Source organism: Pinus tabuliformis, chromosome 9, assembly GCF_031772625.1.
Source record: "Pinus tabuliformis cultivar Carrire ecotype Pingquan chromosome 9, CPIR1, whole genome shotgun sequence".
NCBI lineage: Eukaryota > Viridiplantae > Streptophyta > Pinopsida > Pinales > Pinaceae > Pinus > Pinus tabuliformis.
Window position 1 is genome coordinate 628401370 of NC_142307.1, and position 14443 is coordinate 628415812.

A 14443-nucleotide genomic window follows, 5' to 3' on the forward strand; every position below is an offset into this window, starting at 1 on the left:
TTGTATGCACAAAGACATGCATTTCTCTAAACTAGAACTAATGCGTTAGTCATTATTTCTTGCATGCGGATATATGTATTTAAGAAAGGAAAGCTAGTACATTTATTCCAAGTAACTACTTGTTTTACTTTCCATAATACAAGGAAATCTAGTACATTTATTCCAAGTAACTACTTGTTTTACTTTCTGTAATACTTATTATGTTCTGCACACAAATACATGTTTCTCCTTAAAATATCTCACACAATAGTTCTATTTTCATGCATATAACCAACTATCGTTTCTATGCTTATTCATATGTGTTCTTTTCACATAGTTATTTTCAATAACCCAACATAGTTTCTCTATCATTTATGTACAAAGTTATTATGCATTTGCTTCCAAGGAAGTATCATAAAAAGGTTCTCATGCAGGTATTTAGCAATGAAAACTACAAGAGTATAGAGCAGCTTGCTGTTACTACAATTCAGGCCTTTCTGTTGAGCTTATAAAATGAGTCCAAGTACCAAACTTCAAGTGTTGTGACTATATGTTTCTTAAATTATTTTTCCCTCATCCACTAGAAGGAAAGAAAACCATTTAACTTGCTCACATTACTCCAATCATTTTCTTGGAACCGACAATGGTAATTACAAGTCGTTCCATAACTACTTCTTGATTCAAGACTTCGACAAGTTAAATAATAATATTATGTAATTACATGAGTTTGGGTAGATATATTACATTTGATCACCATCTATCCAAAACTCATATAAACTAAAAATTAAATAAATTATTTTTAATAGAAAATAAAAATACATTATAAACCTTAAACCTTTTATTTGAAGCTTTATTATTATTAAAAAATATTTTTAAAAACTCAATTACTTATACATTTCTTAATAAATCCTAAATTATTAATTCAATACATACATTACATATATTATTTATTTGGTTCATTGAATTCAAATTCTTGATGCCTACAAGAAATACCAACATAAATGAGTGTTCAATAGATACATATATTATTTATTGGTTCATTGAATTCAAATTCTTGATGCCTACATAAAAGACTAACATAAATGAGTGTTTAATAGATCTCGAAACGATCCAGTATAGATCTTGAAACTCAATTACTTATACATTTCTTAATAAATCCTAAATTATTAATTCAATGCATACATTACATATATTATTTATTTGGTTCATTGAATTCAAATTCTTGATGCCTACATGAAAGACCAACATAAATGAGTGTTCAATAGATCCCTTCATTAGATCTTGAAACGATCCAGTATACTCTTTCCCTTTAGTTCCTGGTTCCTGAAAGCTCCTTCAAACTCTTCAAACATGTATCCTCTATACACAGCCGGCTGATGTTCATCCACCATGCTAGTTGCAGGAGCAAGAAAAGCATCGTGTCCAGGAGAATAAAAAGTGGGAATCGATATGCGTGCACTCTGCTTATTCGTTATTACTCGATGATCCACGCTCTTAAATTTCCCATTGCTCACAACCTAATACAATTCAAATCACACACAATAGAAATTGAATGATTAGTATCAAATTCTTGCACAGAGAGAAAAAATAACTTAACTTTATAGATCTGCGCATTCTTTCTCACCTACAGCTGATCTCCCAAATTGACCACAAACGCATTAGCTATGGGTTCTACACAAACCCACTTTCTATTTCTGAATACTTGTAGCCCACTGACATTATCGCTTTGCATTAACACGGTGATGGCACTTGCATCTGAATGGCTTGCTGCACCAATAGTAAGATCTGGGTTTGGGCATGGAGGATAATAATTTATACTCATTTGATGGCTATGTTTTCCAAGAATTTTATTCAAGTAATTGGAATCTAGCCCCAGAGCTTTTAAAATTGCAGCCAACAACCTTAATATCAGTGCTCTCAGCTCACCAGAGTACTTGCCCACAATTTCTGTGTAACAAAACTCAAGTCAAAACAACTAAACTTTTCCATGGTGGGTTAAGATGAATCTTTTCTAGTGTTCTGTCTTAGATATTTTATAACAGATAAAGGTTTGCTGATTACCTGTAGGCTACTGGTTTTTCAGGCCAAGAGCCGATGACTTCTTCTAGAGGATGACAAGTGTGAGTGAGATAGTCCAACCAGTTGAGAACCTTGTCTTTGTTAAGGTTGAAGCTGGTAGAAACCCGGGCTAGCTGCTTCATGTCCTCTGAGTAGAGGAATGCTCAGTCTTCAATGGGCATTTCGAAAAACTATTTGGCTATGCCCATCATGCTTTCCATGACATTGTTTGGCACACCATGGTTCACTATCTGATATCAATAAAAAATTAGTCAATCAGATATGAAACTTGACACAGTCACTATATTAATACAAGCATACCAACAGAGATGTATAGACTCAATAGTCTGCAATTGTGACAGAAATTCAACAAAAAGTTTAAGTAAGTATTTGAGGGGAGGTAGAAACTGAGGTGTGCACCTGGAGGAAACCATCCTCTTCACATGCAAGTCGGATTTGATGGACTAATGTTGCTTTGTTAGGGCCATCCAGGTCTTTTAGGTCTATTTTCTCTACCAATAAAAATATATTATAACAAAATTTATCTACATGTAGTAATATATTTTCTTAATTGAGAAAAATACATAAAAATCAATCTTTATCTACATGCAGTAATCTATTTTATCTACCAAGAAAAATATATAATAACAACCTTTATCTACATGTACTAATATATTTTCTTAACCAAGAAAAATATATAAAAATCAATCTTTATCTACATGCAATAATCTATTTTCTCTACCAAGAAAAATATATAATAACAATCTTTATCTACATGTAGTAATATATTTTCTTAACCAAGAAAAATATATAAAAATTAATCTTTATCTACATGTACCAATATATTTTCTTTTTACTATATTTATATTTATTTTCGTAAATTTATCATAATTTCTTAATCTTTCCATGAAAAATGCAACAACATGATATTTTCCAAAAATCTAAAAAACCAACTTATTCTTCTCCATAAAGAATGTGGTTACTTATCTGTTAGTATAATATATTTGGATAATCTCTTGTAGACGAGAGAAAAACACTGTGCCTTTCAATAGTCCATGATTTGGAAGGTTATTGGCATTAATTGCGATTGACAACTCTTTCTTTACCCACTATGAAGAGGAGACTGAGGCCATCAAAGAGTAGTTTTCGCCAAGCTACTATTCTTAAAGTGATTGCCTTTCCCTAATATTTTGTTTGTGCAAGTATTTAGCAATGAAAACTACAAAAGTGTAGAACATCATGCAGTGACTACCAAGGAAAAAGGGTGAATATTAATGGCAACATTTCGCAGTTTAAGCCTTTCTGTTGAGCTTATAAAATGAGTCGATTTCCCCAAGTACCAAACTTCAAGTGTTCTAACTAAATGTTTCTGAAATTATTTTTCCCCCATGCACTCAAAGGAAAGAAAACCATTTAACCTGCTCAGATCGCTCCAATCATTTTCTTGGAACCGATAATGGTAGTTACAATTCATTCCATAACTACTTCTTGATTCCAGATGTCAACGAGTTAAATAATAATATTATGTAATTACATGAGTTTCGGTATGTATATTACATACTTCCCTGCTTAAAGATAACACCGTCCCTAGTGTTCATCTATCACTGGGACTTAATTGGTACTTTATATATAAGAATCAAAACAACCGAAAACGAGATCCTTTCACTTCAAAATGAAGGATTCCATTTCCAACGAATACCAATAAGAAAAAGAAATAATGGTGATCTATAGTCATAAGCATTTATAACTGCAAAACAAAGAAATTTATACTTTCCATAACTTATCCACTATTCAATTATATAGAAACAAAACAAAATATCTATACCAACTTACCGTTACTTACCAATTACTCTTACCAGTCATGTTCACTTTTATGCAAGCACTTCAATAGCGATTGGACGACCCATCAACACTCCATGGTAAGTAACCTGTAATGTATGACTAACAAATTCAATCACATTAGTCACAAAATTTTTAATCAAATGAGATACTTATAACTATCAATCAATTATGCAATGACAGGTGATATTTAAATGATAGTACTTTTACAAGTACTTAGAGAACACTAACATTCTAATCATCAAACCGATAAATCACTCCACCATGTGCACACTGTCTTAGCTTCCACTAAAGACATCCACACAGTACTTCTAAAAGTACCCATGCTAATGCTCTCTGATCATCGAAATAACCAATAAATGCACCAAGTGCATACTGTCCTAGCCCCTGTTCAAACATTCAAAATATTATTAATAAAAAAAACTTACACTTCCAATAATTCCTTTGTGAGCACTAGGCTCCTTTTAGGTAAAAAATGTACATAAAATATCTACACAATTATATATAAAATTCATTTTTAACATAACACATTATTGATTAGTTAATTTTTTTAGCTATGAGAACCACAATAGGCTAAATAATGTTCTTGCCAACCCATGGGAATTGGTTACCACCACTAGATTGAGTCATTTTTGTATCCAAACAGTTCCTTGACAGAGACCATACTAGGTCTAGTACAAAATTCCACCGGCCATCTAGCTCAAGAATTTCAATGACCACATAAGGTCCAATATAGGATTCTTCTTGGCAACGTCTTGCCTGTTCCTCTGACAACGTCCCATTTATGAGGAATTTTTTGCCTCCTCCAAAGTACCATCAACCCCTCCGTATATGAAACCACCATCAACCCATGGCCTTCTGGGCTTTCAAACCTGTCTGGCATGTTAAATTTCTCTCTTTAGCACTCTTTACCATAACAATTTACATAATGAACCATATGAACATTATCATTAATAAAATAAACATGCATGTACACCGTGCACTTACACTTAACCCCCAACATGGTTCCACAATATCTAGATTGATAGGAAACATAACTAACATACATGTTGTATGCATTCTGGTTTTCCAAGTAACACAATCATTCATATCATATAACATTATACTTTCTCATTTATGGAATAATGTGATTTTACCTTGATAGGTTTTCTTGTGGCCATTAAGCTGCCACTACTTAATCCCATCAGCGACATTAGTCATAAATATGCATTATTTAACAATTATTCACTTGGCCATTAAGCTACCACTACTTAATCACATGATCAACGTTAGTCACCAATATGCATTATTTAACAAGTATTCACTTTCTAAATCATTTCCAATTTTTCTGAAGCATTTCCAATTTTGACAGTGTTATTAACAGACTGATACATGAGGTAACTACAATAATCACTTATTTGCGAATTGTAATAAGCTTAAATCAAATTCAATTCATGCATATAAGTTTTATTAGTTAGTCATGAAACACTAACTAATCACAACTACCAACCATCTTAATGCAGCCATGGCAAAACTTAATCAACAATTAGTTATGACAATCAAGTCTCACTACTTGATTCATTCTTTATTTTCAGTATGTAAATGGGTTTTTCCAATCTCATTTTAAAACACTCTATTGTCCTAGTCAAGGATGTTCCCCATATTTACATTCATGCATTCACTCATTAAAAGTAGTGCATGTAACTTTCATGTTCATTAAATGTATCATTAATATTTCCATATTTGCAAAAGTTGGTGGTTAATTGTCATTTCCTTAGTTAGTGTTCAAGATTGTTCATAAGTGTGTCAAAGGTTTTATTATCTTTTACCCTCATCATGATTCAAATATCATGAACATAGTTTTGTAGCAATCTTTATTACTTACCACTACTTGCAGTTATAAACATGAAACACACATATCATGTCAAAAGTAGTCTACTGCATATATTAATATGTAGGTTGTTAGACTCATACATGAGTTGATGCTCAACAGTAGCATACCTCAATTTCCTTTCTACTTAAAAATTCTCAAGTGCGTCACTGCTGCAACCTTTAGCTCTGATACCACTTATAACATACCTCGGTAACCTCACATGAAAATGTAGGGAGCTAGAATTGTTTTTGCACAAATTACCCACAAGTAATTATCCAAATCATTATTCCAAATTCCTCATTGGCCATTAGATATAATGTTCATTAGTCATAAAGTAACTTTCAATAGAAGATAGTAAGTTGCATAACCATTAACAACCCTGTTGTAGTACTGTTGTAGTATATTAACATAGATTGTCTGATGAAACTTGCATCCATTTCATGATTCCCTTAACCAGATTTATTAATCACATACTTGACATTATGATTATCACATCAGATAAGGAAACAACATCATCAAGGAATCAACATCTTCAAACATACACAATAATCAATCACATCATTGAACACTGATATACTCTGGAAACCCCGTAGGGTGTTCACCCCTCACTTAATGTCTTATAAGGGATTCCATCCGTTATCCATTGTTATAAAATATTACAATGAAATATCATTAAAATACCACATACCTAGCTAAAATCTATTAAAATTGTCATGAAACCATTTGCCTACATATCACCACTCTCTACATCCTTGTGGCATGATTGATCCATCAATGTACCATTCCGTAACTCGTAATCATGAGGATGGACCGCTAGTTCTTTATCTGCCAAAATGTTAAACGTAATTTGTCTTTTGCACAAATCACCATCCTTTCATGGCATTGTTGTCATCAATAGTCTTTGGTAACATGATTAGATAAAGTATTAATCAATCAATAATCATTCTTTAAAAGCGATATTTTAACATCTATTCATGTGTGCATCCATGAGATGTAAATATAATATAACAACATGCTTCTTCTAACAATATTGAGCATGTATAACAAATAACTATTAAGCATGTAAAAATAATTACCCCATTACTGTGATCATACATGCATCAACACACGTTCATATCTAAAGGAAACCTCTGTAACCATCCATTTCACTTAAAGGATACTAGAAACTTATGTTTGTTTTTCGCGCGTGTAATTAGATAAAGACTTATTCGAAGAGAGCTAGCCCCTTAGCTTCTTCTTTTTGCATGTAACTAAGTAATCTTTCCAATAAAGTAGATGTTCTCTTCTAAAGGGAAGATAACATGATAGACATTATTACTGTGCATGCAAATGTAAGCCCATTTTCAAAAAGCATCTTTCCCAAGATAGAGCTATTTATAAAATATGTTGTATGCACAAAGACATGCATTGCTCTAAACCAGAACTAATGTGTTAGTCATTATTTCTTGCATGCAAATATATGTATTTAAGAAAGGAAAGCTAGTACATTTATTCTAAGTAACTACTTGTTTTACTTTCCATAATACAAGGAAAGCTAGTACATTTATTCTAAGTAACTACTTGTTTTACTTTCCATAATACTTGTTACGTTCTGTACACAAATACATGTTTCTCCTTAAAATATCTAACACAATAGTTATATTTTCATGCATATAACCAACTATCGTTTCTATGCTTCTTCATATGTGTTCTTTTCACATAGTTATTTTCAAGAACTCAACATAGTTTCTCTATCATTTATATAGAAAGCTATTATGCATTTGTTTCCAAGGAAGTATCATAACAAATTTCTCATGCATTTGTCTTCTTGAAAGTATCATAATCAACCTTTCTTTTGGGCATAAGAACTAAGATAGTAGCAATGGTAATATTTTATGCATTAAACTATGCAATTAAATCAAATTATCTCATATGCAACACACAAATAATTTACTTTTTTACCCACCAAAACATGTAACTTTTGCAAACTCTCACAAATGAATTAACACAATTAACTTATCTTTCATGCATAAGAAAAACATATCCTTTTTACTCACCAAAACATGTAACTTTGGCCACACAAAAGTGACCCGAACTTTGGCCACACATACTAGACACTCATGGAAGTTCAGCATGTTCTAGATTTTCACCTCCAGTATGCCCTGTGATGCCACCTGGGTCACCTTTGTGTTCCTTCAAGTGAGCATGCCAAGATCATTTGGGAAGCACACTACAGTCAGGCTGTTGGGCATTTCGGGGTCAAGAAAATGGTGGCAGTACTGCAGAAGTATTTCTATTTGCCGAATCTTCGACAGGATGTCATTAAGTACATTAGATCATGCACTACCTATGCCATTGCCAAACCAACCATCAAAAATCAAGGCCTCTATACCCCACTGCCTACCCCTAATCGACCTTGGGAATCCATCTCCATGGATTACATGTCAGGCCTTCCTTCCACTAAGCATGGAAACGACTGTATTTTTGTGGTCGTCAACAGGTTCTCGAAGATGGCCATTATGGAGGCCTGCAAGAAGAATATCACAGCAGAAGCCACTGCTAAACTCTTCTTTGAACGAGTGTGGGTACACTTTGGGAACCCACAGTCTATCATCTCAGATCGAGACAGTAGGTTCCTTAGCACATTTTTTTCCAGTCTCTGGTCAATGCTAGACACCAAACTCACTAAGTCCACAGCCTTCCATCCTCAAACTAATTGCCAGATAGAGGTTGTCAACATGATGATTGTACACATTCTGCACATGTACAACTCAAAGAGTCCATGCACATGGGACGAGAGCCTCCCCTATGTTCAGTACAGCTACAACTAAGCTCTTCATAGCTCAACTGGCCACAACGCTTTTCAGGTGGGCTTGGGATTCCAACCACTATGTCCCATTTATGTGGCCATGCCATTTGTAGCTACTAACGCAGAATCGATTCATGTCGAGTCTTAAATAGATAAGGAAACTAGCTTCATTGAGCACATTCAACATATTTTCCAGCAGGTCCATGACGTTATGCAGAAATCAAATTCCAAGTACAAGAAACGACATGATCAACATCGGGTGCCACACAAGTTTCAGGTGGGCGACAAAGTTTAGTTACATTTGCAAAAGTAACACCTTACCGGAGCCTATCAGAAACTCAGACCACTTCGATATGGTCCTTACACAATTACCATGGTTGTGGGAGACAATACATTTGAGCTCAGAATTCCCCCATTCCTTGGCCTACACCCAGTGTTCAATATGGATCACCTTCGGCTATACTTTCCACCATTTCTAGACACATCTGACATTGTAGAATAGCTCACACCCATAGAGTTAAATCCAGATTGCATGGAACAAGTTGCAACTGATCGGATCATGGACACACAGATCAAGAACACTCGCCAATAGAGTATCCAACTGTATCGAGTTGTTAAAGCAGGCCAACTCCTTCAAGAGGGAAAGTGGCTCACTAGGGACTAAGTTCAGCAAAAGTTTCCTCATCTCATGGAGGAACTCAATGCAATGGGGACCATTGCTTCCTAAGGGGAGAGGAATGATCCAAGTGGATATTGATGGCCACCTGCCAAGTCCACTTGGACCCCCACCATTATTTCTTTTAGCTTTTCAATTTCCTTAATTGTAGCACAGTTTACTATTTTTAGCAGTTTTTCGGGTCCTGAACTTCCAGAGCCGTTTTGAGCCCCTAAACGACGTTTTTTGGGGAAAATGGGAGCAAGAGGGATCCATGGACCGATGATTCTCTTCCCAAAGTTGTAGTTCTCAGATAGATCTTTCTAATGTGTTATTGTGTGCGTCAAATGGAGATCATATGCCAAAGTTACGACCCCTGGAAGTTGATGTACCAATTTACCCAAACGGGGCCCACAGTTTAACGTTTCATCTTCTAGGGTTAGATTTTTGGTTGTTTAGGTTTTTCCATTGTTTATCAACAATAAATAGGCCTTTGAGCTCATTGTAAGATAGTTTAGAGGCATGTAGCCGCCACATCTCTTCTCAGAGATAAGCTACCATCGCCCTAGATGGTTTATTTCCGTTATCGTTTGTATGCATATTTCAGTATTTTACATTAATGAAATGAAGTATTATTTCCACTACATATTTGTGTTTATGTTTATCTCTATGATTTGTTGCGTTCTTGTTTAAATTCGGATCAGAAATTAACAAAGGCAATCTACACCAGCAAAGAGAGAGGAGAACATCAACATAAGATTTGGAAACTGGGAAGGACTAAAGCAATAGTGGCAGAAAAAAATGGAGCAGCAGCATGATGAAAGAGATGGAAAGTTACAAAATAAGGTTTGGCATCCAGGAGAAGGGGAGAAGGCAGCAAATGCACCTGCAATTGAAAAAGGACAGAAATCCAGTTGGAAGATGAAACCTAATGAAGTTTGCAACAGGAGCAGTTGGGTGACTCATGAACAGGAGTCCATGAATTATTTCAACCTAGGGAGTCTGATGCAGGAGCTTTCATCCAAGCTTATAAGACCCATGAGTCTTATTTCACATTTACTAAAGGGAGTGGGTTCACTTAATCATTTTATTTATTTTCCTAAGTTTAGTTGAGTTTGAGGAGATTTTAAGTTGTAAGTTCAAATTGTGGAGAATATGTTGTGAATGAAGAGATTTTAGAGATAGTTGAGTAATCCTAGGAAGAGTGAGTATTTGAGGGATTTAAAAGCTTTATTTAGGATTTGTTTGAGAAAAGAGTGGAGCTGAAGAGATACTTTGAGAGAGAGTGAGAGATTGTTAGATCTGAACTAAATTGGTTCATGAATCCGTTTATGTATAAGTTGTGATCTTTTGAATAATTCGAGAGGTTATCCATAGGTTAGCTAGAGGTTAGGGAGAGACAGAGTTTTGAGACAGAGTATTAGAGTAGGTAGAGTGTTGGAGTTGATCAAAGCATGAGATGTTCTGAATCTGTATATGTAAATATTGTTATGAATAAAGGTGTGTTGTGGCAGAAACTTGTTTATGTGTGATCTGTTTTTATATGGTGTGGTTTCGTTGATTAATTAAGTTGTAGATTGAATCATTTGTGTAATTACTCTAAACTGTAAGTAGTCAGATATGTTCCAAAGTCACAGACGTATAAATTACAAATGGGCTAAATGCAGCAGAAGCGTTAAATTTTGGCGGAACGAAGAAAACCCCGACAAATTAGTGTTAAATCCAAAAGAAGCTCAAAACCATCCGATCAACAGATCTGTTAGATCGATAATCATCGCGTGTCAAGATGCACAGGCGTTAACTAAATGAAAAGGTGGTTTATGTAGGTAGAAGTTGTTTCTTGCATGCTTCCATTACCATAAGCGGTATTTTAAAAATGGATGCGATATTTTATTAAATCTGGTTAATAGCCCAGTCAATCGTGACCCTCCCTCCAAAGGAGGCAGATCCGACAGATATCGCATGCTAAGCCGGCGCGAAGGAATATATGAAAATTGGATCTGAAGAGTTATCAACTGTAGTTTAATCAAGTTGAGGACCAGAGCGATTAGAGTCATTCGTTGTGAAGGGCGTGATCCAATGGTGATCGCGTGGGTAAGGAACACGTGGATTAATTTCCATTCTGGACCTGAGAAAGTTATGTGTTGTGGTGTTATTTCTTTTCGGTCCCGTGGGTATTGAAGTTTTGGTATTTCAGGTAAATGAAGTAATTTGAATATTTTAGTAGGAATGACAAAGTGAAGGTTTGAATGGGTTTTATTAATTGTTTTGAGTTCCGATAATGAGGAGGGGACCCGATAGTTTAATTAAACAAGGATTTAATTAAGTAAAAATCCGGATTAGTGAAAATGTGTAGTTTCAACCCATTAGTTTCTCTATCATTTATGTACAAAGTTATTATGGATTTGTTTCCAAGGAAGTATCATAACAAAGTTCTCATGCATTTGTTTTCAAGAAAGTATCATAATCAACATTTCTTTTGGGCATAAGAACTAAGATAGTAGTTATGGTAACCTTTTATGCATTAAACCATGCAATTAAATCACATTATCCAATATGTGACACACAAATCATTTACCTTTTTACTCACCAAAACATGTAACTATTGCAAACTCTTGCAAATTAATAACACAATTAACTTATCTTTCACCCACAAGAAAAACATATTCCTTCCAAAGAAGATTTGTACAACTTATATTATTTCTATGCATTTCATCTATGCATAGGTTATTGTATTTTCTCATAATTAAGTATTCTTTATAAAAATAACTCTCTTACCCATGATAATATTTCACAAATTAACCTCTTTAACCTATATTCACTTCGAGGAAAATGACTACGAAATCCATTTTTAAGAAAAGACCATGCATCCTATATTTTCTTACATAAAAGGCATACGCAATGTTATATAAAGACAAGAAAGGTTACTTATCTTTTAACACTGGAATAATATTTTTCTATATATAGTAATAACAATTTTTATCTACATGTAGTAATATATTTTCTTTACCAAGAAAAATATATAATAACAATCTTTATCTAAATGTAGTAATATATTTTCTTAACCAAGAAAAATTATATAAAAATCAATCTTTAACTACATGTAGTAATCTATTTTATCTACCAAGAAAAATATATAATAACAATCTTTATCTACATGTAGTAATATATTTTCTTAACCAAGAAAAATATATAAAAATTAATCTTTATCTACATGCAATAATCTATTTTCTCTACCAAGAAAAATATATAATAACAATCTTTATCTATATGTAGTAATATACTTTCTTAACCAACAAAAATATATAAAAATTAATCTTTATCTACATGTACCAATATATTTTATTCTTACTATATTTATATTTATTTTTGGAAATCTATCATAATTTCTTAATCTTTCCATGCAAAATGCAACAACATGATATTTTCCAAAAATCTAAAAAAACAACTTATTCTTCTCCATAAAGAATGTAGTTACTTATCTGTTAGTATAATATATTTGGATAATCTCTTGTAGACGAGAGAAAAACACCGTGCCTTTCAATAGTCCATGATTTGGAAGGTTATTGTCATTAATTATGATTGACAACTCTTTCTTTACCCACTATGAAGAGGAGATTGAGGCCATCAAAGAGTATTTTTCGCCAAGCTACTACGCTTAGAGTGATTGTCTTTCCCTAATATTTTGTTTCTGCACATATTTAGCAATGAAAACTACAAGAGTATAGAACATCATGTAGTGACTACCAAGGAAAAAGGGCGAATATTAATGGCGGCATTATGCAATTTAGGCCTTTCTGTTGAACTTATAAATGAGTTGATTTCCCCAAGTACCAAACTTCAAGTGCTCTGGCTAAATGTTTCTGAAATTATTTTTCCTGCATGCACTCGAAGGAAAGAAAACCATTTAACCCGCTCACATCGCTCCAATCATTTTCTTGGAACCGACAATGGTAGTTACAAGTAGTTCAATAACTACTTCTTGATTCCAAATGTCAACGAGTTAAATAATAATATTATGTAATTACATGAGTTTCGGTAGGTATATTACATACTTCCTCCCTTAAAGAGAACACCATCCCTAGTGTTAATCTATCACTGGGACTTAATTTCTACTCTATATATATGAATCCAAACAACAGAAAACGATATCCATTCACTTCAAAATGAAGGATTCCATTTCCAACGAATACCAATAAGAAAAATAAATAATGGTGATCTATAGTCATAAGCATTTATAACTGCAAAACAAAGAAATTTCTACTTTCCATAACTTATCCACTATTCAATTATATAGAAACAAAACAAAATATCTATACCAACTTACCGTTACTTACCAATTACTCTTACAATTCATGGTCACCTTTAGGCAAGCACTTCAATAGTGATTGGACGACCCATCAACCCTCCATGGTAAGTAGCCTGTAATGTATGGCTAACAAATTCAATCACATTAGTCACAAAATTTTTAATCAAATGAAATACTTATAACTATAAATCAATTATGCAATTACAAGTGATATTTAAATTACAGTACTTTTACAAGTACTTAGAGAGCACTAACACTCTACTCAGCAAACTGATAAATCACTCCACCATGTGCACATTGTCTTAGCTTCCACTAAAGACATCCACACAGTACTTCTAAAAGTACCCATGCTAACTCTCTCTGATCATTGAAATAACCAATAAATGCACCAAGTGCATACTATCCTAGCCCTTGCTAAGACATTCAAAATATTATTAATAAAAAAAACTTACACTTCTAGTAATTCCTTTGTGAGCACTAGGCTCCTTTTAGGTAAAAAATGTACATAAAATATTCACACAATTATATATAAAATTCACTTTTAGAATTTTACATCATTGGTTACTTAATTTGTTTAGCTATGAGAACCACAATAGGCTAAATAATTCTCCTCCCAACCCATGGTAATTGGTTTCCACAACCAGATTGAGTCATTTTCGCATCCAAACAGTTCCTTGACAGAGACCATACCAGGTCTAGTATAGAATTCCACCAGCGAACCACCTCAAGAATTTCAATGACCACATAAGGTCCAATATAAGATTCTTCTTGGCAGCATCCTACCTATTCCTCTGACAACGTCCCATTTATGAGGAATTTTGGGCCTCCTCCAAAGTCCCATCAACCCCTTCGAACAGGAAACCACCATCAACCCAAGGCCTTCCGGGCTTTCAAACCTATCTGGCATGTTAAATTTCTCTCTTTAGCACTCTTTACCATAACAATTTACATAATGAACCATAT

The 14443-nt window shown here is 33.8% G+C and overlaps 1 pseudogene; it reads right to left on the reverse strand.

Moving 5' to 3' along the window:
- Positions 1 to 1253: 1253 nt before the first annotated feature.
- Positions 1254 to 3900, reverse strand: LOC149150187 (protein DMR6-LIKE OXYGENASE 1 pseudogene; annotated as a pseudogene).
- Positions 3901 to 14443: the final 10543 nt, after the last annotated feature.